Source organism: Phalangium opilio, unplaced genomic scaffold (genome assembly GCF_054372755.1).
Source record: "Phalangium opilio isolate 3A_F unplaced genomic scaffold, DU_Popi_V2 ptg000077l_1, whole genome shotgun sequence".
NCBI lineage: Eukaryota > Metazoa > Arthropoda > Arachnida > Opiliones > Phalangiidae > Phalangium > Phalangium opilio.
In genome coordinates, this window is record NW_028324185.1 from 1,868,639 (window position 1) to 1,896,581 (window position 27,943).

Genomic DNA, 27,943 nt, shown 5'->3' on the forward strand with positions numbered 1-27,943 from the left:
TACCTTGTAGGCTCCGTTATAAGCTGGGTTAATCCGCCTTCCTGTAAGATATGTATAAGAGATGTCTCTATGGCCGACTTGGCAATTCCTTGGACCCAATCAATACCAGGGCAATTTAGATCACCTACGAGGATGATACGATCCCCCGGGTATTTGGAGTGGATAAATAATCAGTTAGCTCGTCCATGTAATGCATGTTGTGTTGTAGTGGGCATAGAAGGAATATCATATTGTTTTGTAGGGTTATCTTTACCGTTATCGCCTCCATGTGGTTATCCTTGATGTCTAGTTGTGCTGACGTGATGGTTTTATTAACAGCAATGGCCACACCACCACCTCTGCGATTTCGGTCCTTGCGGTATACTTTGTATTCCAGAGGGAAAACGTCGTCCGAAGGTATTGTGGGATCTAGGTGAGTCTCTGTTAAGGCAATGATTGACGTATTCAAAAGGTTACAAGCAGTATAAATTTCATGGTGGTGATAAGGCAGCGAACCGGCATTGGTGTAGAACAAATTTAATCGGGAGAGTAGTCAGTTTTCGTCCATGCCCATTGTTTTTCGCGGTTTAAAGCCCTGAGTTTTTGGTCTGTAGTAATCTACCAAGACCCTCTGAGGCCAGAGATCCGCTGACAAGAATGCTTTTACGTCATTTCTAGAGACTGAGATTTTGTAATATTAGGCAGATCGAGTTTGGTCCTCCGTTAATTCCACAGCAGTAGCGCTGATATTCTGATTGCGTAGGTGATTTGCAACAATTTCCGTTGTGCTATCGGATGAACATCTACCCAGGAACATGTGAACTATGTCTGGGGCGACAAGTAGATCTTCAGGGTTGAGAACTACGTTGCCGGCTATGGGGTCACAACTTGGAACTGTTTTGTTATTGCGCGATAAGGTACAGCAGATTCCCAGGGGCCATTTGTCTTCTTTCAAGATTTCAGGAGATTTGCTTTTTGGAGATCGGAAGAAAAACCCCTTCCAGTTTCTACCATCTTTCGGTTCAAAGCTTCGAATGTTATATACATAGTCCACTTGCCTCGATTTGAGGTATGTTTTAAGAGATTCATTTGTAGCTGAGCGGTCCCAATAGAACGTGTAAAAATCTACTAGTTCTTCGGCAGATCCAAGGCCAGAGGAGGCTAGGTTTGTGGATGACCCAATAACTCGGCTTCGTCTAGTTTGGCTTGGCATCTTGGAGGTAGGCTTTTGCTGGACTACAGTTCGAAGATCATTTTCACGCAAAGCGGCATCTGTGTAGCTTTTTTTGAAACGGTGTTACTGTTTTAGGTTGGAGTGGGCCTCTTACATTTCCAACTTGAATAATGCGAAGTAGATTTGTTTTTACGAACGGTACAGTTCCAGCGTATGTACTTGGCTTGGGTAAGGAACTGTTTTTAATTTTGTATGCCCATAGCCAACGCTTTACTTTCACAACTAGCATCAGCAGCTTTTCCACCACAAGCTATTATTAATAATCCATGATAGGTAACATCAGGGTGATATGACGACATAATCTTGGCTTTCAAGCAGTAAAATGTACCCTTGACATTATCTTGCAAGTCACCCACGTGACCAGAAGCAAAATAGATTCTTTCTTTCTTTAGGGGCTTCGAGGTATGACCGTCAGTTTCATTGTCAGAGTCTGAGACGTTGTTCTCTTTGTTTTTGCTTCCAAAATCCGAAATGATTGTTGCACTCTCCACTAAGTATTCATATATTTTGCCATAGTCAAAATTCTTCGGTATCAAATGTCCAGGAAACTTTTTCCACCCTGCGTGTTACAGAAATATGTATTAAAACTTTGCGACATCTTAAACTGTAGGCTCTTACGTTGAATGGGAAACTGCGGAGGTCGTTGCGTTTGGTCTTGTAAAATCCTCTTCCTACATGCATTTGTCTTATCAATCAGCCACTTCCCTTTATCATACTGGAATTAATCGTACATCCGCCTTGTTGGAGTACTTTCTTACATCTAAGTAAAAACTAGGTAGTGGGATCAAATCATATTTATTATATCTACCTTTCAATTAGATCCTCTTTCCTTCCTTTCGAGTTAAGACGACATTGCAGCCACCGTTTTAATTGAATGACACTGTGTTTTTCTATTTAATCATGCATAAATTTTGCGCCAGGAACTTCGTTTTCGTTTATTTGTACAACAGCGAAAGGCAACGTAGACGCCATGTCTAACAGCTAACTTACTACAAAGTTCGCCGCAATAAAAAAAAATTGCTGCGCCGCTAAAATTTTCGCCTAAGAGTTCCGCCGCCGCTTTTAGCTAGCAGGGCTGCCAAAAAATATAGTCCTCAAAAGATGGCCGCTTAAGTACCGCGCCGTTAGCGGAGGTCGGGCTTCGCCGCTGGCTATCGTCTAAGACTATTAGTGGTACGATGAATTTGTATCAAACTCAACTGATATATTTTATGTTTTCCTTATTTCAATTATCGTAGGCGGTGTAATAGATCAAGACTATCGTGGAAATGTTGGTGTTATTGTATTTAATTTCGGTGAAAGAAAACTCGAAATCAATAGTGGTATGAGAATCACCTAATTGATTAGTGAGAAAACTGCTTACCCGAATCTAGCAGAATGTGAAGTAAATAAAAACATTTCATAAAACTGACTAAGGATTTTAATAACTTCATCACCTTTTAACACTCTTGACAACACTGATAGAGGAAACAATGAATTCGGTTCTTCAGGTTTAGACTTATTACAGAGTGGTCACACCATGAGTTCTCCAGTTCTTGTTAAAATTCGAAAATTATTCAAAATAAAGAATTAGATTTGTAAATTATCAGTCAATTTCTTTTCCAAAAGTTCAATAAACCTTCAACCACATGAGATCCGGATCAGATTTAAATCGATATGAAGTAGATAAAACAATTAAGTTACGACTTACTAGAATTTAATAAATAAATAATTTAAATGTTGTTGAAAGTGTACGTTAAATGGCAAAAAAGAGGTTAAAAACGTCATTAAATGAGAAAAAAAAAGGTTGAAAGAGTTATTTGTAGAACTAAATTGTGCATGAAGTGTTGCTAAATGAATAAAAAGTCGTCTAAATGAGAAAAAGATATTTAAATGTCTTGATAAACGTATAAAACATTATGTGTCGTTAAATAACTAAAATATGAATGAAAATGTAGTTAAATGACTATAGTATGAAAGAAATTTATGTTAAATGAATGAAAAGCGGTTTGAATTGTAGTTACATTACTGAAAAGTGTTTTAAAATGTCGTGAAATGACTCAATCATGATTGAAAGCGCTGTTAAATGAATATAAAGTCGTTGAAAGGGTTAGTAAATGAAGAAAAGAAAGTTGAATGTGTTGATAAACGACTGAAAGGTAGTTAAAAGTGTTGATGAATGACTAAAAAGTGGTTGAAAGTGTAGTTAAATGAATAACATATGAATGAAAATATCGTTCAATGACTATAATATAAAATAAAATTATGTTAAATGACTGAAAAGTGGTTTTAAGTGTCTTGAAATGACTGAATCCTGTTACCTGGGAAAGAAAAGGCAACAAATGATATATTAAACTGTAGGGAAATTTATAAAAAAGACATGGAAAGCTGTTAAAGATTACATAATTAACCCGCAATCCGGTACAGCGTCTTAGACATAAGACACGTACGGCTTGGGATCCTAGACACAAGAAACCTAAATTAGGCTAGGGATCTTAGAAACAAGAAAACCAAATTAGGCTTGGGATCTTAGACACAAGAAACCCACCCATGGCTAGCCGTCATGGCTATCGGGCGTGGCCAAGGGCGTGCCAACTACGGCTGCAGGCCCCCGCTTATATTTTCAACTATATGGGACTTTAACATTAGGCAGCCATTTTTCCCCCGCTCCAGTAGAGAATTTTGGCTCATGTTGGCACGCCCCTGGGCGTCGCCCCTAGGCGATGGGGCTGCCAATTCTTCACAGAACTGGTAGTGGCACAGCCACCATGGACCAAACCAAGTACTATATTTAAAGGGTTCCACATCCATAAGTCACTTGGTCAGGGTGAAATGGTGTTACCTACTTAACCTGTACTAGGTGAAAATAATTAGTTAATATAAATAAGATATGTTTTATAGTTGTTTTAAGCATCTGTACAACATCCGTACCAAATTATCTTTAAATAAGCAGGATAAACATATTTACAGGGGCTAAGGGTTTCTATGCTAGTTTCCCTGACCCTATAGGCTGTCTTGTCGCGACAGACAGTATTTATTTTGTATTTCGTTTTTCGTAACCATATAAGGGTAACAAATTGAAAGGGAGAAATTTATAAGAAATAATATTAATGTGTATTTAAAGAGATCGGGTAATAATTTCTATGTGGTCTTTGAGGTGTACCACTGATTTCATTCGTAAACAAAAGTTTTCATTGCAATAGTTACTCGGTCGCACGCCAGAAATTAAAAGGTGCATATTCAACATATTATTTTCAAAAAGTAATTATGTTTCATTCGACTTTGCCGATCAATTTAAACAGTTCTGATAAAGAAACAAAATTTATATTAAATTTCTTTCCTTAAGGTTCGGCGACTTATTAGTTACAGCCAAAGTGTCTTCTAACAGGGGAGTCAGAAAAGCTTACAAAGAAGAAAGTTCCAGTTACGAAGTGATGAGCAGCGCCAAAAAATGGGAGATGTTTATGTAAAATCAGCTGACCTTACAGTAACTGCTTATAAAACCCATTTCTATAATGAGTAATAATCACTTCATATTTTCTTTGATCGAAAAAATGCCGATAATTTAAAAAAAATATATTCGAGGTGTTCTGCCTTTTGTCCCCTATGTTTAACATTAATCAATTAGAGTTTAAATGACACATTTTACAGTAATAAGGCATAGCTCATTCGATTTGTATCCTTGAGTTAAATAAATGACGTAAGTTTTCAAGGAAATTCACCGTTGGCAGGCCGAGTTATTCCCCCCTTTGATTAAAATTAATTAGAGTCTGAAGGAAACAATTAACAGTAATGAGGCATAGCTCCTTCGGTTTGTAAGCTTGAGTAGAATAAATGACGTTGGTTTCAAGGAAATTCACCATTGAAGGGCCGAGATATTCCCCCCTTTGCTTAAAATTATTAATTAAATAGAGTCCGAAGGAAACATTTTACAGTAATGAGGCATATTTCATTCGATTTGTAAGCTTCAGTACAATAAATGACGTAAGTGACAAGGAAATTCACTGTTGGGGGACCGAGTTTTTCCCACCTTTATTTAATTAATTAATTTTAAACAGAGTTCGAAGGAAACGTTTTACAGTAATGGGGCATAGCTCATTCGATTTGTAAGCTTAAGTTAAATAAATGACGTAAGATTGTAGGAAATTAACCGTTGGGGGCCGAGTTATTCCCCCTTTGTTTCAAATTAATTAATTAAATATAGTCCGAATGAAACATTTTACAGTAATGAGGCATAGCTCATTTGATTTGTTAGCTTGAGTAGAATAAATGACGCAAGTGTCAAGGAAATTCACTGTTGGGGGGCCAAGTTATTCCCCTTTTTTTAACATTCATTAATTAATTACAGTATGAAGAATTAAAGAGTAGAATTATTACTAGTTAGGTCTGGGGGGGGCGAATTGGTATTCTGCCAGAAGCAGAATATTTCATAGGTCTGAAGCAATTTTTCCGTCGTTTTTTTTACTGGGTTTTCTCATTCTGCTGGGATTCTGTTCTGCTAGATTGACGGCGGTGCTTTGAATGGCCTTGCCAAAGGAGCCTTGAAACCAAAAGCTAAACATGGTTAGGAAAAATAAATGAAATAAAAACCACATACAGGGTCCTCCAGGTTGTTTAGAATCACGTTAGCTTCCTCAGCATTCTATAACTGAGTTCCCTTATCTACGGTATCAGGCTTATCATAATCATCATTTCCACATTTCATTGCTTCAAAATTCCTTGCAGTTCAAAAGAAATTGTCCAAATGAAATTATTTAAATTATTATGCATTAATATTAGCAATGAACCGATAGCGATACCCGACGTTTCCCGATAATTCTGAATAAATTTCTGTTTGCTGGCGCCTCACAAATTTTCCACTAGATTTATTCTCTTTAAATATTTAAATATTGAATTATAGCACAACCTTTGAGGCTCTGCAGTTAGGCCAAGAAATCCATCCAATATTGGATATAATTTCCATTTTGTTTTGGCTACATCGTCACTGCCAGATCCACTGCGTTTCTTCTTAACAAAGTCCTCCTCATTTTGAGATAACGGTATTTAAGTCCATTCCACTTAAGGGTCAGTTCCTCTTCTAATGAAAGATACAAATTATTAAGATGAATATTAATATTAAGAAATAAGAAATAAAAATACTAACTTGTACATTTTAGCAAATTAGCGATGGAGCTCATCCGATTATCTTTCTTCACAATATCTTTGCAAGTCCCGTTTTTCTTATCCTAAAGATATGGCTATTTTAGAACCTCGTCAACTATGGCTTCGGAATCCATTAGTCATTTTGAGTTATAATTAATTTATTACCACGAAAGTCCCCTTCGTTCACTCCCGTCTTATCACAACTTTAAAAATGGCGACTAAAAATGAAATAGACTGGCTTGCGCTACCACGTGAACTTAAGATCGGCAGTGATTGATCTGCCTTTGAGAGAAACCTCGGATCCGATTACTTGGAAAGATCCGAATACTTTTTTCGATCACTAAGTACAGTATTACTTTTAACGATTACTCCCAAGTTTAAGTCGACACCTACATTTGAAATTTACGTAAAAACCACAATTTTAGGTGCAGAAACAAATTTCATGACAAGTAATTCAAACTTCCAACTTTACAAAATAAATTTTATTTCAAGTTTCGACAAAAATATTTAACTGAGTGGAAAATGTTTTTAAAGGTGTACTTCCAATGAGATTTGTCTTGTCTACACCATGCCATGATGCCATCATGTGACCATGGTAAAGAAATAGAGTATGAAGGAAAAGTTGCATACATATGAAATGAAGATGTTGTATCGTGATTTTAAAACTCTTTAAAAAAATGAATGTATGAAGTTAGAAATGCGAGCATTGAAACTTTGGAGTCCTTCAAGGAGCTTCTACGATCAGTTAGAATTTGACCCATTTTTAGAAAAAGTTGCTCTGAAGGTGCACTGGTTGCCATTACTGGTAGAACCTTTTTAGCTACTTTGGCAATATTCGGATAGCAGTGTTGGTTTTCTCTCCACCATTGCATACTGTCGTAATAGTGGGGAATAGTAGGTTCTTGAAGGAATCTTTTTACTTCCGCGTTTGCTGATACCCTTGGAGACGGTGGCGCTGGATAACTCAGAACTTGTAAGGCTGTGCGAGCCTTGAATTTTTGGTTTCGAGTCGAGTCTCGAGTATTGAAATTTACCCTTGTCGAGTATCGAGCCGAGTCTCGAGTACTCGAATCGAGTATCGAGTAGTTGGAAAATTTGTTTCGAGTATTTATCGAGTAATTGGGAATTGGGTTTGCAGTATTTCAGAACTTTCTGTTAATTTATCGCTCTAATAATAGACATTTAGTGTAATTTTGATCATCGACAACTTCTTCGAACATTTCCCAGACTGTATTAGTCTTCTTCCCTTTAAATTTAACAAACTAATTCCTCATCAATATCTTCTTCGCAATCTCATTCCTCACCTTAGCCACTAGCCTTTATTATCCTTCGCGCAAAGTCCCAAACGAAAATTACTAAGCTGAACTTAAAAAAAAAGAAGAAATAAATTAATAAAATAAAATATAAATATGATAGTCAACGCTACTATTAACTGTATTTTATTATTTTTTACTTCCACTATTGAACCATCTAGTAGCTACTATCCTACTACATTACACTGGCATTATGGACTAAACTACCCAATAAGCACAAACATGCGTCTGTTATCAACAAACATGACTTTCTAGTGGATTTTTATAGCTACTACATTGAATTTTCAGAGTTAAAGGCCTTCCAAAAGTAGGTTCGAGTATTTGTCGAGCCTTGGTTTGATACTCGAAACGTTTTCGAGTCTCAGAAAATCTCTTATCGAGTATCGAGTCGAGTACCCGAGTCATATCGAGTATCGAGTCGAGTACCCGAGTCATATCGAGTATCGAGTCGAGTACTCGGCTCGATATTCGATCGAGTACTCGAGCCTTATCGAGTACTCGCACAGCACAGGTGATATCGCACTTTTCATATCCAAGTCTTCCCATAGAGACCCAGGCGTCGTATTGACATCAATAACCATTGTGCTTGAACTTGCTCTGCTTTCTTCATCGACGGTATGGAGTTCACGCGTCTCGGCTCTACGTCTTGCTTCTTCCTCTGCAGCGTGACTAGTCGCGTCCAAAATCCATTTTTTCAGCCTGATTCGCTGAATCCTCATCTGAAAATCCGTTCTTTTTCATCTTTGGGTCTACAAGGGTTGCTAGTGCAAACTGAGTTTGTCTACCGAAATTGCGAAATTGTCTTTTCTCCATTTGACTCAAGAACGTTTTGCAAACGCCTTTTGAGAATTCGAAAGCTTCCGACTTTTTGAGTAACACACCTGAAACATAAATAACGTCGGAAGATATAGGGTATTTTTGGCTAGACATGATGGCGGTGGCCTCTTTGAACGGTTTTAAAATGTCAACCAGTTCTTCAAAGGCTTTCACTTCGGCAGCAGATGGTAAGTTCAAATTCAAATTCAATGACTGATGTCACTCTAAGAGATGCATTTTATTCAAGAAAACGGGAAAACATGTTCAACGTGGAATTCCATCGAGTTTCAATATCATTTATAAGTTTATGCTGAGGCAGTTCCAATAACATTTGCGTAACCACTAGTCGATCTGCAGATTTTACGCTTCATCGAAAGTGACTTACGATAGCTTTCACTGAATTCTTCATGTTATATATTTCTTCATCTTTGATGACTACCAAACTGAGCTTATGGACGAAGCATCTATGCCATTTCATTTTAAGCTCTTTTGTTACCGCTGCATGTATATCACTGGCATGGTCCGTTGTAATTTATTGAACTCGGTCTTTAATCTATCTGTCATCTCTTCGTCTAACACATTGGCGAGCTGAGTGGTCTGTTAACATTTTAGCAGCACGAGTAGCGCGTTGTAGATAAAAGTTTTTTATCTACGTAATGACAGGTAATACTCATGTAATTATCTGTTGCCCTGGACGTCCACCCGTCGGTAGTCAAGCCAAAGGCAAGAGCCGCATCAATATCGTTTCGCACTTTTCCGGAAACGTGATTGAACTTGTTTGGGATTAACGTGCTACTTCAATGTTTTCTCGTTGGCACTTTGTAGCCAGGGGCAGCCTCTTTCAATAATTGAAGAAAACCATCGTTTTCAACAATACTGATCGGTTGGTAATCCTGTCACACCATTCTTATGATATATTCATCTAAATTTTTGATCTTTTCAGCAGAGGGATGGAGAGCTTTTATCTGCTTGGTAAACAAGCTTGAAACAGTTGGTTGTAAATTGGTAGATTTGAATTGAGGAGCATCGGTCTCGCTTCCGGTCAATGTCGAAGCTGAACAATCCAAATTTCGTTTCTTACTCGAAGTGCATTTCTTCGACACAATTTGAATTTAATGGATGTTTTTTGAAATTTGATGTCGTTCTACTTTTAAATGAATATTTTATTGAACAAACATTGCATAGGGTTTTATTTTTTCCGGTGTTCTAGAAATACTTCCAAACATCACTGCTTTTGTTTCCAACAGTTATTTCAATTCTCAAAAGGACATGAAGTAGGGAATCTGAACCACTAGCCATAACAATAAATAACACAATAGTTTCGAGTTTTCGACAAAGGAGAAAAACATCTTTTTCATTACTTTTTGAAACTCAATAGAAACATTGAACTAAAACCGTAAAAATTAAAAGGATGAATCTCACTATGAAAAACCGAGAATAAAGTTCATAGAATTGACCCGTACAAAAATTTTAGGCTGTAATTCATCTGCATACGCGCTTTTTTATCGCTATCACGCTGTAATAGGTATACATTAAGGCTACATTTTCTGCAGCTCGAAAAACGCAAAAATTTAACAACAATTCCAGAACTGCAAATTGTCTGCCGTTTCTACATTTTCTGTTTATTATCTGTTAATTGTCTGTACTGGCAGAAATATGCAGCGCGATTCTGCAAACGCGATGCAAAAGTAGAAATAACAGCTGCTAGTTTAAAACTGTAATTTGACCACAGTTATAGACATGTTACAGATCTGCAAAAGTGATGGAAAAGTGGAAATCCAGCTGCCAATTTAAAACTGCAATTTGACTATATTTATTGACATGTTACAGGTTTGCAAAAGTGATGAAAAAGTAGAAATACCAGCTGCTAGTTTAAAACTGCAACTTGACCACATTTATAGACATGTTACAGGCCTGCAAATGTGATGGAAAAGTAGAAATCCAGATGCCAATTTAAAACTGTAATTTTACCTCTTTTTTAGACATGTTACAGGTCTGCAAAACTTATGGAAAAGTAGATATTCAGCTGCCAATTTAAAACTGCAATTTGACCACATTTATAGACATGTAACAGTGATGGAAAAGCAGAAATCCAGCTGCCAATTTAAAACTGTAATTTGACCAAATTTATAGACATGTAACAGGTCTACAAAAGTGATGGAAAAGTAGAAATCCAGCTGCCAATTTAAAACTGTAATTTGGCCATTTTTATAGACATGTTACAGGTGTGCAAAAGTGATAGAAAAGTAGAAACACTAGATGCTAGTTTAAAACTGTAATTTGACCATAGTTATAGACATGTTACAAGTCTGAAAAAGTGATGGAAAAGTAGAAATCCAGCTGCCTATTTAAAACTGTAACTATTCCACATTTAAAGACATGCTTCTGTTAGGCATTAATATTACTGCTTTTATTTTCCAAAACTTTGAATAAACAATTGGTTAGGCCTAAAAAGGCATCTTAAAAAAGCTTTACTCATTCATCTCAATAAGATCTTTTGATCTAATACTGTCACGTCTCGATCCTAAAAATATTTAAACCACCATAAAAGATAGAAAATTGAAACATTTTTGGTCATAAAAGGGCCAGTATTGTATATACAGTTATCAAAAGTTTATCAGATATGTTTCAATAAGTATGACACTGCCTATACTTCGTAATGCTAGAGACTTACTGAGCTAGTTCTAGAATGACGCGAGAATTGAATACACTCGGTTTTGCAGTCCACCGATTAAGACAAGATCTACTATCACCATGGCGCTCGAAATGTGAAGGAAATTGCGAACCAAAGTACTCAAGCGCTGTCATATAAGTTTACAGCAGTTTTCCTGGTTGCGGATAGACATAAAACAAGCCTGTCGGGACCCTTCCTTTCAGTTGTAATCGGTTTTTAGCTACAAGTTTTAAAGACTTTTTCGATTATGTTCTGTGAGTGTGTATGTTGTGGATGTTAGATAGACGAAAAGACCTTTTTAGCTAGATGTGGTAAGAACTTGTACATGTACCTAAACAGTTGGACCATCTCAGATGTTAATTTAGCAAGTCAGAAAAGCGTGTATTCAGATAAATTACAGCTTAATACTTTTGTAAGGGATGAGTACAAGTTGGGAATCCAAAATAAACCTCTCCAAGTGGAGACGCAATTTAGAGGCTATTTTTAAATATTAAAAAAAATATAATTGATATTTACTAATTTAATTGTCATAAATTTACCTTAATTCTAGTTAAATCGTTTAAAGAAACTTTATTCCTAAAATCATTTTAAACATAGCTATTGTTGACGTTTGAACTCAAGCGTAAGCCTCTTTAAAATTTTTTGGAAATTTAGGGTATATAAGGCGACTGATTCACACTAATTGATAGGAAAACTTGCAATGACCCTGCAAAGCATCTGAAACGCGCCTGCAATGATCCTGCAAAGAATCTGAAATGCACCTGCAATTATCCTACAAAGTATCTGAAATGCACCTGCAATGATCCTGCGAAGTATCTGAAATGCACCTGCAATGATCCTGCGAAGTATCTGAAACGCATCTGATATTATTCCACAAAGTATCTAAATCGCACCTGCAATGATCCTACAAAGAATCTGAAACGCGGCTGCAATTATCCTACAAAGTATCTGAAACGCGCCTGCAATGATCCTACAAAGTATCTGAAACGCGCCTGCAATTATCCTACAAAGTATCTGAAACGCACCTGCAATTATCCTACAAAGTATCCGAAATACGCCTGCAATGATCCTAAAAAGTATCTGAAACGCGCCTGCAATGATCCAGAAAAGTATATGAAAAGCGTCTGCAATTTTCCTACAAAGTATATGAAAAGCGCCTGCAATTTTCCTACAAAGTATATGAAAAGCGCCTGCAATTATCCTACAAAGTATATGAAATGCTCCTGCAATTATCCTAAAAATATCTGAAAAGTACCTGCAATTATCCTACAAAGTATCTGAAACGCGCCTGTAATTATCCTACAAAGTATCAGAAACGCGCCTGTAATTATCCTACAAAGTATCAGAAACGCGCCTGCAATTATCCTAAAAAGTATCTGAAAAGCACCTGCAATTATCGTACAAATTAAAGTATCTGAAACGCGCCTGTAATGGTCCTTAAAAGTATCTGAAACGCGGCTGCAATGATCCTGCAAAGTATTTGAAACGCGGCTGCAATTATCCTACAAAGTATCTGAAACGCAGATGCAATGACCCTGCAAAGTATCTCAAACGCGCCTGCAATGATCCTACAAAGTATCTGAAACGCGCCTGCAATTATCCTACAAAGTATCTGAAACGCATCTGCAATTATCCTACAAAGAATATGAAACGCACCTACAATGATCCTGCAAAGTATCTGAAACACACCTGCAATTTATCCGACAAAGAATCGGAAATGCACCTGCTATTATCCTACAAAGTATCTGAAACGCGCCTGCAATGATCCAAAAAAGTATCTGAAACGCGCCTGCAATTATCCTACAAAGTATCTGAAACGCGCCTGCAATTATCCTACAAAGTATCCGAAATACGCCTGCAATGATCCTAAAAAGTATCTGAAACGCGCCTGCAATGATCCTGAAAAGTATATGAAAAGCGCCTGCAATTTTCCTACAAAGTATATGAAAAGCGCCTGCAATTTTCCTACAAAGTATATGAAAAGCGCCTGCAATTTTCCTACAAAGTATATGAAAAGCGCCTGCAATTATCCTACAAAGTATATAAAATGCTCCTGCAATTATCCTAAAAATATCTGAAAAGTACCTGCAATTATCCTACAAAGTATCTGAAACGCGCCTGTAATTATCCTACAAAGTATCAGAAACGCGCCTGTAATTATCCTACAAAGTATCAGGAACGCGCCTGCAATTATCCTAAAAAGTATCTGAAAAGCACCTGCAATTATCGTACAAATTAAAGTATCTGAAACGCGCCTGTAATGGTCCTTAAAAGTATCTGAAACGCGGCTGCAATGATCCTGCAAAGTATTTGAAACGCGGCTGCAATTATCCTACAAAGTATCTGAAACGCAGATGCAATGACCCTGCAAAGTATCTCAAACGCGCCTGCAATGATCCTACAAAGTATCTGAAACGCGCCTGCAATTATCCTACAAAGTATCTGAAACGCATCTGCAATTATCCTACAAAGAATATGAAACGCACCTACAATGATCCTGCAAAGTATCTGAAACACACCTGCAATTTATCCGACAAAGAATCGGAAACGCGCCTGCTATTATCCTACAAAGTATCTGAAACGCGCCTGCAATGATCCAAAAAAGTATCTGAAACGCGCCTGCAATTATCCTACAAAGTATCTGAAACGCGCCTGCAATTATCCTACAAAGTATCCGAAATACGCCTGCAATGATCCTAAAAAGTATCTGAAACGCGCCTGCAATGATCCTGAAAAGTATATGAAAAGCGCCTGCAATTTTCCTACAAAGTATATGAAAAGCGCCTGCAATTTTCCTACAAAGTATATGAAAAGCGCCTGCAATTATCCTACAAAGTATATGAAATGCTCCTGCAATTATCCTAAAAATATCTGAAAAGTACCTGCAATTATCCTACAAAGTATCTGAAACGCGCCTGTAATTATCCTACAAAGTATCTGAAATTCGGCTGCAATGATCCTAAAAATTATCTGAAAATCACCTGCAATTATCCTACAAAGTATCTGAAACGCGCCTGCAATTATCCTACAAAGTATCTGAAACGCGCCTGCAATGATCCTACAAAATATCTGAAACGCGCCTGCAATTATCCTACAAAGTATCTGAAACGCACCTGCAATTATCCTACAAAGTATCCGAAATACGCCTGCAATGATCCTAAAAAGTATCTGAAACGCGCCTGCAATGATCCAGAAAAGTATATGAAAAGCGCCTGTAATTTTCCTACAAAGTATATGAAAAGCGCCTGCAATTTTCCTACAAAGTATATGAAAAGCGCCTGCAATTATCCTACAAAGTATATGAAATGCTCCTGCAATTATCCTAAAAATATCTGAAAAGTACCTGCAATTATCCTACAAAGCATCTGAAACGCGCATGTAATTATCCTACAAAGTATCAGAAACGCGCCTGTAATTATCCTACAAAGTATCAGAAACGCGCCAGCAATTATCCTACAAAGTATCTGAAAAGCACCTGCAATTATCGTACAAATTAAAGTATCTGAAACGCGCCTGTAATGGTCCTTAAAAGTATCTGAAACGCGGCTGCAATGATCCTGCAAAGTATTTGAAACGCGGCTGCAATTATCCTACAAAGTATCTGAAACGCAGATGCAATGACCCTGCAAAGTATCTCAAACGCGCCTGCAATGATCCTACAAAGTATCTGAAACGCGCCTGCAATGATCCTACAAAGTATCTGAAACGCATCTGCAATTATCCTACAAGGAATATGAAACGCACCTACAATGATCCTGCAAAGTATCTGAAACACACCTGCAATTTATCCGACAAAGAATCGGAAATGCACCTGCTATTATCCTACAAAGTATCTGAAACGCGCCTGCAATGATCCAAAAAAGTATCTGAAACGAGCCTGCAATTTTCATACAAAGTATATGAAACGCGCCTGCAATTATCCTAAAAAGTATCCGAAACCCGCCTGCCATTATCCTACAAACTTAGCAATTTCTGACTGTAACATGCATACAATATATCTGGAAGGTACAGTACCTGTAATGAGCCTACAAACATCCTGATTTCTTACGGTAGTTACTATTTCCCTTCTGTTTTCTAGCTGTAAGGTAGCACTTTTATGACTCTAGAGTAGCTAAATTTTGTATACTGCTGTACTGAGTTTTCGAACGGAAGATATTTTTTCTGCAAAACGTCTAAAATGTTCTGCATTGCTCTCTGGAATGTATCTTAATTTTGTCTGAAGTTGAACCTTTTTCAGGTTTATTCCAGTATTTTTCCAGAATATTCCAGTTTATTTGCAATATATTGCAGATTCTAAAAAATCTAAATAACAGCAAAATGCAGCCGTAAATTTTTGTACGGGTAGTATTAAGGCGCGCATTTTTTTAAAGCATTTTCGAATTATCCATAAAAAATGCGAGAGCTTAAATATTTCCAAGATGAACACGCCAAGTGAAAGCACAATTCCATATATAAACATTTTAAAGGGAGATTCTAAAGCCTCGAAATTCAGCGCCTCGAGCCCTTTCAGTGGTTTTGTCCATTTCAATTTCTCCTCTGTTACTTTTGATTCCATCTCTAAGTTAGTCAAAGCCTGAGTTTCGAATAAAATTTAAAATCTAGAAAATGTAGAATAAAATGTTCTAAGGCCCTGAAAAGTTCAGATAGGAATTTGAAGCTTACGCCAGTGTGATATATTCGCTGAATATCTTGTCATCTTTCGCAATCAAGTTAGGTATTCCGAAATACAAATATTCCGTGAGAATTTTGGACGAGTAGAAATTCTTAATAATTGATTGGTCCTTTATAAGTGAGCGCTCATTGTAGGATACCGCGTTGAAAACTTTTAGGCCATTGGCAATGAGTACATTGGGCCTCTCGGCTTTAAACGTGGAGTATAAATATCTTCTGCTTAGAGCGGGCCAGAATAACGATATTTTCGAAACATTCTCCAACCATTTCAAGATTTTTCTATCTCGTTCAGTCTGTAATATGAAACATTGAACTCAAGTTAATTTTGACAGGGAAACACGTAGTTAGTTCTTAGTATTCATTTGTTTAGTATCCATGGCATATTGGTCGATTTTGCACATGCTGCGGGAAATTTTTTTCGGGCAGGGATAGATTTAATTTTAGAAGTAGGAATGGAGAACAGAGTGATGTGGGCCGCGCGTCAAAGTCCCGGACCCCCTTCCACGGGACGGAGGGGCATGAAAGAAGAGGCGGGTCATAGCAACAGAGGTAAAAAGGAATTACGTATATTTCGCCGTCCCCGTCAGCAACGTCATCACAACCTAGTTTAAGTGAGCCAATAAGAGAATTTAAACTTTTCGTCACGTGTTGGAGAGAGGGGCGCCGCTCTATACTGGGCTATGAGTCGGACTAAAGTAAATACTAACCGTACTCCATTCCTACTTCTAAAATTAAATCTATCCCTGTTTCGGGTAAAGTGTATTTAATATCTTATGAAGAAGAATCTTGATACAAGTAGAAATTTTAGTAGTTAAGAATATAATCAAGGCCACAATAGAATAATAGAATGGTAATAGTATGTATAGTAAATCTGTTTTACATAAATAAATAAAGACTGTTGGTATGGCTGAAACTGCTCCTTATTAACTTACACCCACTTAACAATACCATTTGATTGTAGAACTTGTAGTGTTAAATATTGTTAACACTAGGTGTTGCTAGACCAGCTCTCTGGCTAGACCGCTGGTGGTAGAGAATAGTTTAACCGTCCCAACTCGGCACTTACATCTGGAGTCCGGTCTTTTAAGTGATCACGCAAGTGTTCCTTGTCTAGAAAATTAGCAGTGACGTTGTAAAGTGCAAGATCGTCAATGATGTCCAGAAAAATGAAGTTAGTTTCGCAAAACTATGATCGTAAGTGACATCCCATCTCGATGAGAAAGAAAGTCAATCCAGTCAGCCACGACATCAACAAGAGTTTCGAGGACATAGTTCTAGGGATGACTGGATAAGCTATACGCGATACGTTTGTAATTGTTATAAATTTTGGCCAGAGAGTATTCCAATATTTAGAATAATTTTGATTTTTTGAGCATTACGTTCTAGTAAAATAAGGAATGCGACATTCCAAAGAGTTTGAAAAAACTTGTATATGTGACTCTTCCGAATGGTAACGCTTAGTGAAAAGTTTGATTGGTTTTGCATTAATAGAATCGATGTTACTACGATGCTCAGGAGAAGGCAAATTATTGTCTGTAAAAAGAGAGAGATTCACATTTTAGTTCTCGCCTTATTGGGTGTATTACTTGACTATAGTACTTACGACTAAATCAATGTTTAAAAAAGCGAATGATTTCGTTAGAACGGGTATTGGTTTTGACATGATGAACGAGTCAGAAAATTTCCATAAACCAGTGGCAGAAATGTTTACATTGTTCATGAAGTACGTGTTTAGAGAGAGCGGAGACATCACCAAATGGTATCGACCTTTCTCGTAAGGAGGTGCCTTTAAATAATGTGCATTAAACACTTAAATTAACTATAGGACAATGTATTTCCTTTTGTATGTTGATCATCTTTGATTTTTGCAAATCATGAAATTGAGGGTGGAAACTGTGGATAAGTCACCCGCAACTATTACTTAAAATATAAGATGTTTTTACTTTAGCGGCGTTCATTCCAAAACTGAGTATTCTTCGTTTTACGCTAAAATAAAATTTTGACGTTAAATGTATTATTAAATGAGACAAATATGTACCTTAGTTAAGTTTTCATACCATCCAAAACCAAAGATTCGTCTTATAAATTCCATTTCTTCAATGTTGCCTTTCATTTGCATACTATCTTTATGTATGGCGAAAAACTGAAATGTACCAAGGCCTTATTACTATTTATGTTTTTTATACATGATTATATCAATATCAGTATGCTTTCAAGATCAAGTTTTAAAATTTATTAAGATCAGCATTATGTTTGGGCTTAAAATAGTGTTAAAAGTACTTGTTAAGAAATAAACGTATACTGACATCGTCCACTAAAATATTGACATTGGTTTCACCAGTAACCCTTAAACGAAACAGTTTTATGGTCTTAAATTCAAATGGATTAGTATTTATTCACTGCTAACAAAGAAATTATGTATCAAAATCGTAAAAATATTTACTAAATTCCTGTGGCCTGTTCCTTTAATTAAAAAGTCAGAATTTTGCGAGTATCGTTAATTGTATGGATATTTATTCGCTTCTGCGAAATACCTTTGATCGTAGAACCATTAGGCAAGTTGTAAGGTTGCCCAGGAGCCTTTTAATTTATATATTTATTTTAAATAAAAAGTAGATCTATACTATGTGAAATTGATAAAATCTGAATGTTTTTTATCAGTTTAGCCCTATCTTTAGAAACCTTTTAATAATTCGCGTGCAATTTTTCTAAATATTTTTTCAATGGATTTTGATGTTTACCCGGTCATATCCAGGAACAATGTAACATACGTACCGGTATCTGAAAACTGCGTTTTGATACATCAATGTGTAATTTAAGGGAGTTATTAAATCCAGTACTCTACTAGGTTTCAAAGAGCACAGAGTCATTTTCAACCGTTGGTGGTTAGATATGTGAGGTTATTACTAGCTTAGATTGTAAAGATCACTTTGAGAAAACGAGGTAGAACTTTTAAGCGTTGTATCTATGGCATGTTGCATGACGAATACGCTGACACAAAATGATCTATCTCGGATCCTTCGCGGACGTTTTATCTGTGATAGTGATTATTGTGTTATTCGAACGCTGTGTCTTGCAATTTACTGTATGTCCAAATTGTTCTTACGTAAAACCGTTAGCGATGAGTTCCTATGTTCCTAACAGGTATTTACGATCTATTTTTTTGCAAATACAGTGTAATTTGCTTGAAAACGTTTTTACTTTCGACATTTTCAGATGAAAGTTTTCGCAACAGTTAATGTCGGCGAAAATTGCCAAATATATGGGACACGGTATCGTAAGTTAAGTTTGTGAATCAGGTTATACAGTGTGGAACAGATCAGACAAACAATTTTGTTGAGTGAAACCTTGCTGTATTGCTGACGGAAAATAAACTGTATGATAGACTATTTTAGTCCAATAACGTCTTTAATCTACTGGTTTCCCTTTCATAGAATTAATGTACTTAATTTATTTCAATTTAATTCAAAAATCGAGCGTGAATTTCCCTGAACTGATGATTTAGAGCTAAAATTGTTGTCAAGACAAACTATGGTTTTTACGATGGCAATTGTAAATTATCAGTTCAATTGATCATAGACGCTATATGGTCCTCAAATAGCATAGTCATTCTATGTAAAGTATATAAAATGTTTTGATGAAGTAACATTATAGTTTCATTGTGAATTAGTAAATAAATAATGTGTTCAAGAGGTTTTGATAAAATATTGAATGCTGAGGCGTATAATTTCACAGGAAATAAAGTAGTGCTCTTGAACATGCGTATAAAACAGATCAATTTTGAGATCATTTACAAAAGCTTTTAATTTTTAATAGTACAGTAATATTAATATTTATAAACTAACAAATAGCTGACGTGCCTTCCACTATGTTGTGAACTATAATAAAAATTACTGTTATACGTTTTTGCTAGATAATAATTCTATTAGTAAGCGTTGTGCCATTCTGCTATAGTGTTTCAGCTGCAAATTATAATGAAAATAATGGCAGTTATATAAAACTAATTAACATTGAACCATTATTATCAAAAACATTTACAAGATGGTCCTTGATTTAACTAAAATGTCAGTCGAATCAGTTGAGCTTTATAAGGTTGTTACAAGTATATGGTTGGTTTCAACATTATTTCCAAAATGATTACGCCTATTGCAACCAGCTTTCCGTAAATGAGCATCTTAAAGGGCGATTCTATTGCCGAGAAGTTCAGGGCCTCAAGTTTTTTCGGTGGTTTCGTCCATCTTAATCGTTCCTCTTTCCATTTGGATAACAAGTCGAAGTTGCCTAAAGCCTCGGTCTCGAACAAGATGAGACATCTAAATGTGTAAAGTGTTGAACTATGATTTCCTGTTATGCTTGTTGTTATCGATAAAGCTTACGCCAATGTGATGTATTCGCTGAAAATCTTGTCCTCTTTAGCGATAGATTTGGGTATGCCGTAAAACCAATACTCGTACCGTATTTTCGACGAGTGAAACGTAATGTCCGTAATATTTACGTTCACTTTGCGGTAAAGGTCATTGTGGGCAAAAGTCAAATAAAATCTCTTCCCATTTGCTATGATTGAATTTTGTACCGGTCTTTTCCATAAATTATATAGAAATATTTTGCCTAATACACCCCAAAAGTGCTCTGTCATCCTCCAGCGTCCAGTACCATCGTCCAACCAATTCAATAATTTTCTTCCCTTTTCATTCTGCATCAGATGGACCAAGGATGTTAAATAAATGAAAATGATATAGATCACTGGTCAATGTCGTAATCACGTGATATTTAATTTAATCTTTAAATAACATTCGACATTTTTCTTATAAGCTAAGACGGTATAATTTCAAGTCAATTAATGTGGTTACATGGTCAAGGTAATTTTAGTTTAGACCAAAAGGTAACCCACTAATTATTAAGTTCTGAAAATTGCATTTTAGCTAACCCTTTAATGCATAGTTTTCAGGCTAGGATGATAAATACCATTTACACAAGGAGACCAGACTACTTAACGGACGAAATAGTTTGCACTTTTGTCCTCCAAGCAGTCTGGTCTCCTTGTTTAAATGGTATGAATCCTCCTAGCCCTAAAACCATGTATTGCATTTAATTTAACCGCAAATCGGACCGTACAAAACCAAAGATTCGATTGGTTGTTCACTTACGTCCGGTGCTCTTTTCATCAAGTATTGACGCAAATCTTCATAGCGTTCGAAATTGGGATTGACGTTATGATGAATAAGGTCGTCGATTGTGTCCAGATAAATGTAATTCGTTTCGCAAAACTCTGATTTCAAATAACATCCCATCTCGACGAGGAAAAACGTCATTCCAATTAACCATGATATCAACAATAATCTCTCGGATAAAATTCTAGTGATGACTGGATAAGCTAGAAGGGATTATGTTTATTGAAATCATTCTAGTTATGGTTTAGTTTTTGAATAACCTTATTACGTTCTAATAAAATTATGAATGCGACGTCAAACAGGGTTTGAAAATACTTATAAACGCCCGTTTCTCGTCGACTGACACCGGGCAGAGTGTTTTGTCCAGAACTTATTTTACTTAATCTTAATAGAACAGAAATCAGAGCTATGATTGAAAGAAGGCAAATTATTGTCTGAAAAGTTAAAATATTTAATTTTTTAGTTTAGATCAGTACAATGAGATATGCGCTTTAACACTGAGAAGTACCCTAAAAACAAAGTGTCGGAATTGACATACTAACCATCGAATCAATATTTAAAAATATAAATGACTTCGTCAAAATTTGTTTTGGTCTAGACATGATAAATGATTCTGTAAATCTGCATAAACCTGTAGCTGAAATGTTCGAATTATTCACGAATGTGTTGAGAGAAAAGGGTGCCATCACCAAATGGTATCGACCACTCAGTTTTTGAGCGTAACGAAGGGTCTAAAATTAAAAATATTCCTCGGTATTCTTAAAGTACGCGTATACAAAACAATAAAGCTTACCTGAAAAGTTTCGGCATTCATTCCCATATAAACAGTCTTTTGATTTAAACTAAAAAGGAAATTGCTCGTTAAGACATTTGAAGTTGCTTTCGGAGTGATTAGCCCCTCGATATGATCTAATTTAATTTCTTTTTTAATTGTTGCTGTTAAAGTAAGTTTACTTACCTACTTTTGAAGAGACTTTTTATAAATTGCATTTCTAAATCAGCCTTTTGTTTGATGCTTCGTCGAGGCATAGCGAAAAACTGAAATTAGTATTATTTTTGCATTGATTAAACTGATAAAGTTATATTGAGAAATTCAAATATGGTAGAACCTAGTGCGAGCTAATCGCAGTTTTTGAACTATTATTTTAAGGTTAAAACATCTTTAGGAATAACCATCTAAATACATAAAATAATCAACTTTCAAACGGGAAGATTATTTTGCCAAAAATTGACGTGAGAATAACCCTTCAAACTATATACATTTTTGAATTAATGTCGTTGCTGAATTTAACGGAATATATTTACTAAGAACTTTGATTTCTACTTAATTAGCTAACCTTAATCTCATTGCCAGTCATTGGGAAAGGAGAGGAACTCTAGCTCACTGTAACGTTTTGTGACGTAATACTCACATCATCCACTAAAATAGTCATTGCACTTTCGCCTGTAATTCTTTAACGAAATAACAACAATAACTATAGCTTTAATATTAATATTAATAAAATGACATAGCATAAGAATTAATTAGCTAATATTAGATATCAATAGCGATTCAATGTTTTCCATAAATTATATTAATGTAATGCACTGGTTAAATTACCACGTTTAAAGATTGGAGGTCGGAAATATGATTTTAACTTAATTCCGATTCTTTATATCTTTTAAACCAACCATAATGAATTCAAAGTTTCATTAAAAATCTAGGAACAAACCTGTATTTGAAAATGGGGCTCTCGTTGGACAAAGTGTAGTTTAGTGGTTTTATAAAAGGCAATTCCCATTTTGGCATTTAACTAACTTTACACTTAATTAGTTTGAATATAAATAAAATTTGACGTTTGAGAGAAAGATTTGTTGGACTACCAATGCCAAGTGTCTTATTCAATACTTTGACACCATTATGGTGTAAACCAAGTTTTTTTTATTCAAAAAGCAAAGACACAACGATATAGGAGTGTATCTGTCGCCAAGCATGCATGACGTTAGCGTCCTCTAATTGGATTTTTCCGTTTCCCCAGTCGATAACTTCGGGAATCAACAAGTTTAATGGTACTTGCAAGTTGCAACACAACATGTCAAAACCATACATAAAATTAGCCCTTACTAGAGAAATTTCTTTTTATTTCAAATTGCACGCGTACCACTTAGGTTCTGTATTTGTGGCATTTATTATGTAAAGTATATACACTTGGGATTTCGAAACGATAAACACAATTTTTTTGGGCAATCTCAATTTATCAAAATAAAGAAATAAATAAATAAATTGGCAAAATAAGCGTCGACATTTTAGGAATAAGTAGAAACTGTGAAAAACTTTATGTAACCAAGAGCAGTTGCTATGAATCATTATTTCGGGAATTGATACCCTCCTATAGTCGGCAGTCGTTCTTGAAGAATGATTTGTTTACTGTAAACTAAACAATATCAAAAGTATATAATATTTCTCTTCGAGAGAAGTGTACCACAAAGCGGGATAGTTGTAACATGATTCTTCCCTACATCAGAATATGTGGAGCAAGGTTACTACTAAACCGAATCGCATACGCGATAAATAGTTCCCTCATCATTACTCTGTTAGCGCTTAACTGTTTGCCAAGGCGTGCTTGTGGATTTTTGTTCCACGTCAAGACGAGTTTTTTGGGTTGATTGTTAACCAAACAGTTATAAAATTGGCCCCACGGTGCGATGCCCATCTGAAGTTTGTTGAGCAGAAGAGCGAACAAAAACGGTGAGCCTGGAGGAATCATTTAACATAACTAAAGTATTAAGAGGATGCAGAGTGTCATCCTTATTCTATTATCCCCTTCTGAAATTATTCCCTTCTGATATTATATACTGATACACCTCTATCTTTAACATTGCGAAATGCTGCTGGAAAAACTACGCTTTTAACAATTGCAAAAGTTATTAGTGACGAAATATTTCTTGTTACTCAATCACTATAGGGGTTATTCCTAATTAAGTCTGTCTTGAGCCCAGATATTCTTAATTAAAATAAGCTCTTTTAATTATCCTTCGTGATTAATTAATCTCTGATTTATACAAGTAGGTCACCCTTATTTCTATAGGTGTAGCTGTAACCCAATTATAGTTGGTTAATTCTTTATTATAGTAATAAAACCAACATTTATTCCAAGTTAAAAATATGTTACGTTCTCAAGTCCTATATGGGTTCTTGTCTACTTGATACTACACACAAAGTTATTTGTTTTAATTTGAACATATCAAGTCTCTATCTTGTCTAGTACACTTATTTTATTGAAAGCTGAAACCTTGTAACATTACTGAAACCCTTCCAAATTGAATTTAATAATTTACACAATTATAAAGCTCAACCCTTCGGGAAAACCTGCTTTAATACATTTTGCTGAAATGTCTAGAATTTAGCGAAATATGTTGCGTGTATTTCTATGTTTCTTAATACCGCCCCTTCACCAGCTGTCGCGGGTCAAACGTCATCAGGTAGTCATTTACTCATTTCAACTTAAGCCCTTTCCAAATCCTCAATATTTTAATATGTAAGGCGCAACATTAGACTTTTAAGACATTCATTTCAATTTTCGTAAAAGCCGCTTGTCCAAACATTTCGTAAGGAAGTTACTCTACCCCACAATTCCCTGTGGATGAATACGTAATGCGGGGCGCTTCGCAAAATCCTATGATTTAAATCCTAACACCATGAATGTAGTCTACTAAGCCTAGAATATTTAAATGAAAGCGTAGTATGTATTATCCTAATGAATACGTATTTTAAGCAAATGAGTGAAGTGAATTTTGATGAATTTAAATGATGAAATAATTTGTTTTTAAAGAAAGTTATATTTAATCAGGGATAGATTTAATTTTAGAAGTAGGAATGGAGAACAGAGTAATGTGGGCGCGCGTCAAAATCCCAGACCGCCTTCCACGGGACGGAGGGGTATGAAAGAAGAGGCGGGTCATAGCGACAGAGGTAGAAAGGAATTACGTATTTTTCTCCGTCCCCGTCAGCAAAGTCATCAAAACGTAGTAGTTTAAGTGAGCCAATAAGATAATTACAATTTTCATTACGTGTTGGAGGGATAGGCGCCGCTCTATACTGGGCTATGAGTCGGACTGAAGTAAATATTAACCATTCTCCATTCCTAGTTCTAAAATTAAATCTATCCCTGATTTTATCAAACATTATAAGATTTTTTTAATTAATCAGTGACCTTTGAATGGCAATTACTACAATTATCCTAACTGGGCTTTTTTCAAATAAAACCTTGAGTTTTTTTCGAACCTTAGAAAAAATGAACTATTAGGACAATGAGAGTAAGCGTTGGTTACTTAATGTTTGATATGCTACTTACAGTTGAACAATATTGAAAGAATGAAGTAAATTCCTGTTTAAAATCCGTTTTACCATTTGACGTCTTCTAATTAAATTAAACGAGATAATTTGTCTTTTGCAAGCTTAGTCCTCGTTTTCCGACCGTGGAAATTAGAGAAAGGTGTCGTCTATTCTGTGTGTGAGGTTTAGGCCTTTTCGACTTAAAGTAGGTTCACGTTACTACCAGCCTTGAATCAGTGTATAGTTTTTTATGTTGAAACTCTTGTGAAAGGGGAAAACTGAGATGGCTCTTGGTTTCAATTGAATGGACTAAAGGAGAATAGGGAGGAAATGGGTGGAATGAATGAATGAATGGTGGGTGCGTTCCGTGCCTTGTGGGATAAATATTAAATTCAGCCGGTAGGTCTTTAGTCCTATATACATCTTCCGGTAATTTGGGGTTCATAATTTGCCTAGTCTCAACAAGGCGGACAGATGGAGCTGACGTTGCCTGTCTTCCACCTTCATCACTCCATCTTTCCAATATTCTATTTAGTTTCTGTTGACTTTGCGTCTTGTGAGGATTTCTGAAGCCTTAAGGAAGGCGCGTTGGGTTTTAAGCCTAGTTTCGCAGAATTACGAAACAGAAGGGGTTAATTTTACTGCGTAACATTCGCCACCAAAATGGGTTCCAAGTTGTTGTTTTTTATCGTACGGTACAACTTGAAGCTTGAGAGGAAACATCTGTCAACAATCACTTAAGATGAGTGCAGAACTGCTTTAAATTACAGCTACAAAATATCAAGAACCAATAAAGGAACTATGCATCATTTAATCTCGTTGAACTGAATGTAGGTTTTAGTATGTTAACCTTGCCTATTAAGGCCCGTTCAGACTTCATTAAAATCATACATTCATGTCGGTGAAGTCGCTTTCCTCGCTTAATTAGACGGTTCACACGTTTCAACAACTACGTGAAAGATTCGCGGCTTAAGTTCGAAATTTTCAGTTTCGTCGGACAGTGTCGGGATGGCACCGCCTCGTTAGAGCCTTTTCTCTAGATATAGCCCAGTCGATCATGCCTTACTGACGCGTAATCGAGTGAGATACGCTTTAGCAGACGATTTATGAAAAGTTTTAGGATTCTTGGCGGTGTTTGTAATTTTGGATTCGGCTATTTTAGTATTCAAAAGTCCATATATAAGCGACTCGTTTTAAGCCGTCTGCTCTCTCGTCTGAACAGGGATATGAACGTACCGGCTTTAGTCTGAACGGGCCTTAACCGTTCTATTTTGGTAGAACGAGAATATGTCGAATGTTAAATACAGCTTACACGATATTTTAAGAGAGCCTACTAGGACAATGGGGTTACGTATCATGTTCTCTTCCTTTTTTAATAAAGTGAACAGATGCCATTGGGCCCTTGACGTAGGTCGACCAATTAAGACGTTGCGTTCCAGTTCTCATCTGACGTCGGTTAGAATTTGTGGTGTTTTTACATCTCTATTCATCTTACCGGCAAATTATCTAGATGACACAGGCAGTTTTATCTCCCCTTTCCACTATCTATCTGTGAAATAGAAACTTAGAGATGTGCAAGGACGGGTCGGGTGATTTATTCAGTTCGCAACGTCAAGTGATATGATAGAAGATCCTCCCACATTTATAATTAGGCCTACCCATTAATTACGCTTTTGAAATACCCCGCCAAAGCTTGCGTTACGGCCATAGTGACATCTGGCGGCGCTATGAACGCTTTAAATATCGAAGAATATGACCCAGGGCCATAAGTATCATGATAGTTAACTATAAATTTGAATGAAATATTTTTTTGTGGTTTTTGAAGTATTTTAATGTTGATTTTCCAATTCAAGTATCCTATTATTTATGATTGTTATCCTTTCTTTTATAATTGAATTTTGGTCTCATAGATTAGATTTCGTTCGATGTCAATAATTAATAATTGATAGGCTTTTAGGTTTCATACGAAATAATTTCGTGAACTTATTCATTTCTTGTATGAATATTGAACAAATTAGTTCAAAATAAATTGCATAGTTTTCGTTTCCCACAATACGGTTATTTCGGTTAAAGGATTCTCTTAATTTTTTAACCTTATTCATACCTTATAACCCTTATATTGTGTAATTTTTTTTAGTTCGAATTTCATACTCATGGTAGAATTGAATAGATTAATTTTAATATGGTGGAAATTAACCCTTTGGGCTGTTTGTATTCGTGCTACACTACCCAGTATAATTTAGGTTTTAATCACTTATTATTATCTCAGGGATTTTCTCTCTCGATATTGACTTTCAAATGAAGCGGTATACGCGCGCGTTTTCAAGACGAGGCCTGACGCATTCTATGTATTATTAGACGCCGTTAAAATATGTAATGATGTCATGTTTATTGTAATTAACTAGGAAATGGTGACGCGTCTTTTAGGCGGTTTTAACATTCGCCGAATGGACAAGTTCCGGGTATATTAAGCCTTAACATCGAGGCCTTGTTCGAGAACCAGGCGCGTTGGTTTCCTGTTCATCTCGATATTGTATTAAGCCTCTTAGAGTGCCTGAACATCCGTAGCCAAAGGAGAATCAACGTCGTTCGACAGTAATTACTGTGTAATCTGCGCGAATGTTAAGGAATAACTCATTAAAAATGGTC